Here is a 3,268-nt window from a genome sequence, read left to right on the forward strand (position 1 = left end):
CGTACCTTAGTCCCGAAACCGCCGTCGGCCACATCCCGATTGATCCTAAATCCGAGCAGATAAGGTGAGTTGGGTTGTGTAGGATCTGTGATTTCCATTGATTGATCCTTTTTCTGATCAATCTGATTTCAGCAGTGATTCCAGCTTTGAGGTGAAGTTTTGTGCTGTGGTTGGACAGTCACTCCATATAGTGCCTATTGGTTCTTGTAACGATGGTGAATTTGAGGTAAGGTTTAGGATATTGAACTTCGAGTAGATTGATTATGTTTATGTTTGGAATAGGTAGATTTGATTAGGTTTGGATTTAATCTAATGGGTTGATTGGGGATTTAGTTGCTAACCCTAATTAACTATTAGACTTAAAAAGGTAAATTGAGGATATATGATTAGGGTTTTACCCTAAATTTAGTCCTAGGGATTTTATTTAGCTGTTCTTATGAAGTAGCTAAATAAAATATTTGTATATTGTTTGATACAGGACTTTGACGCGAGACGAGTATCTCGACGTCGTGGACCAGATTGGACTTTTCTATTTTCGGAGGCGGGTACTTTTGACTTTTTTTGTCTTTGATATGCTTAGTAATGAAATTAACATGTTGCATTAATTGTGTTTCTTATCTGTTTCGGTTAATCACTACCCAAATCTTGGTACATGCTTGATTGATTGATTGGTTTGCATCTCATGTATATTTTACCTGTTTATACATGCTTATAGGGGTAGTGATATACCATGCTTCACCATGTTCAGGACCTAGGTTTTTATACCTTCTGAGTACCTTTGATTCGATATGATTCGTTGACCTAGGGTGCACTTTTCTATATATATGGATTGGGTCAGGATGTTTATATGGTTATTGCCATGTATCATTTGCATGATTGCATGCTGTGCGATAGTCCGCTTCATTATTATTGAGCACATCGCCAGTTACATGGATCTGCACACACCACCACTCATGGGTTAGTGGTCGATTCAGGCAGAGTGTGTTGCAGCAGGGACTCTGTTAGGCACCGTTGGTCCGCTCATGGGTAGTGTGACACAACATGTTATCCGGCAGGGATTCCTCCCCGTCATCGTGTACCGGGAGTTGAGAGCATTGCGCTCCCCCATCTATGATTTGGGGTAGGAGGATAGGTGTACTCCGACAGCATCCCGTCCACTCGGTCACTCATCAGGAGTAGTGACGACAGAGTGCACGGCTATCACAGCCCTACCCACTCGGCCTCACTATTGTGTGTGAGATGATCGACTGGCGTCAGGGGTGACCAGGACACATCATTGGCATCATATGCATGATGCATTTATTGCTTGTGTTTGTGTTTGCTGCATTTATATGCTGCATATTGTTTGGATACCTATGTTTGACATGCATACAGGACTTCCCTATCCCTCGGACTGTTTGACCTTATACTCAGGATCTGGTTAGTACAGTATTCTCCTATTTACTTCAGATGCATTTTTATCTTTCTTATCAGGAGACTGTACGCATGATTAGTGCTAGGTGATATTTCTTTACTTTGCATATCAATTGTACCTGCTGAGTGTTGGACTCACCCCGCCTCCATTGTTGTTATTTTCAGGTTGATGCTGTCCGGAGGGAGTTCCAGTCGCTAGTCCTCACTGCACGTAGTGCTGGTCCCTGCAGACCTCGAGGATATGTTTGGTTTTCTTTGGTTTCTTTTCTGTTCTAGACTGTTTTGAACATGATATGTTTTGGATTATTCTGCTTATGAATATTGTATGGATTTTATTATTGCGATGGATTTGGATTTGGATTTTATTCTACTACATGCCTGCCTGGATGGCAGAAGAGGTGAGTTCGTCGGATTTGAGCTTTACGAGTGTAGTGGAGTAGGGTGGATTTCGAGTCAGAGTATTATTTTACAGTTTAATTATCTTAACTGCGTGGTTGTGACAGCCAGAGGCTGAATAGATTATATATAACTGCGTGGTGATGTTTTATTTTGTTGTTATTATTCCAGCCGCCTGTGGCTGAGGTATTTGTGAGATGTAGAAAAGTTTTAGATTGTCCACCGTACAGGGGAGATGCTGCCGAAATTTTCTCGGACAGGGACTCCTCTGGGGCGTGACATATGATGGATGGTCTAATTGCATGTAGTGGGTGTATACTTTTCCAGTTATGATTGTTGTGGGTTTCTAGTAGATTATACCCGAGTGGTCTGATTGGTTTATTGGAGGTATTTTGTCGATTAAATCTATGTTGTGAAATGTGCATATGTGTTTGAGTGTTTTATTGGAGGTATCTTATCGATTTAATCTGAGTTGTGATATGTACAGATGTGTTCGGTGTAATATTTGAGGTATCTTGTTGATTATGTTTGATTTGTGAGTGCACCTGGATTTAGTATGCTTTATTGGAAGTATATGTTGATTATACTCTTGGCATAGGTGTATATATGTCATGTGAGTGTTGTTTGAGGTGTATTGTCGATTATACCTACGTTGATTTATGCACACGGGTTCGGTATGCATTGTTGGAGGTATCACGATGATTTATACCTATGTTGTGAGTATGTTTGGTGTGTACTAATTGGAGGATTATGTCGATCATACATATGTTGTGTGTGCACGTGTGCCACGTGTATGGTTGGTAGCATCATGATGATTCTACCTATGTTGAATGTAGAATGTTGAGTGTCTACATTATGTTATTGGTTGTATTACCCTGTCAACTAATTCTCCTATTAATGGGTGACCGACCCACTAGGGTGATGATAGAGTTGACTATGGATTTGATTTGCTTACTAGGTTGTTATACCCTAGGCTACCCACAGTGATCTGTGGTAGAGAGATCTTGTGTAGTCTCTAGCTGGATAGTTAGGTGCCTTGGGCACTTATGTATTGTTTGTGGTGGAGCGTAGCTCCCACATATTATTGTTGGTTTGTGGTAGAGCGTTGCTCCCACACATTTTTGATTGTCTGTGGTGGAGCGTTGCTCCCACATATTGTGGATTGATTGTGGTAGAGTGTTACTCCCACATTTTAGATGGTTGTGGTGGAGCGTTGCTCCCACATGTTATAGATTGTTTGTGGTGGAGCGTTACTCCCACGTATTATGGGTTGTTGGTAGTAGAGGGTTGCTCCCACATATGTAGTATTTCTTGTGATGGAGCGTAGCTCTCACATTAGATGATCTATTCTTTAGTGATTAGTAGTTAGTGATCAGGTTTCAGACTTGTTATCGGGGATCTCTGGTTGAGAATGTTTATTGTACAGACATTATGAGTTTTTAGTAAAGCCATTTGGGCT

This window comes from Zingiber officinale, chromosome 11A (assembly GCF_018446385.1).
Source record: "Zingiber officinale cultivar Zhangliang chromosome 11A, Zo_v1.1, whole genome shotgun sequence".
Taxonomy (NCBI): Eukaryota; Viridiplantae; Streptophyta; class Magnoliopsida; order Zingiberales; family Zingiberaceae; genus Zingiber; species Zingiber officinale.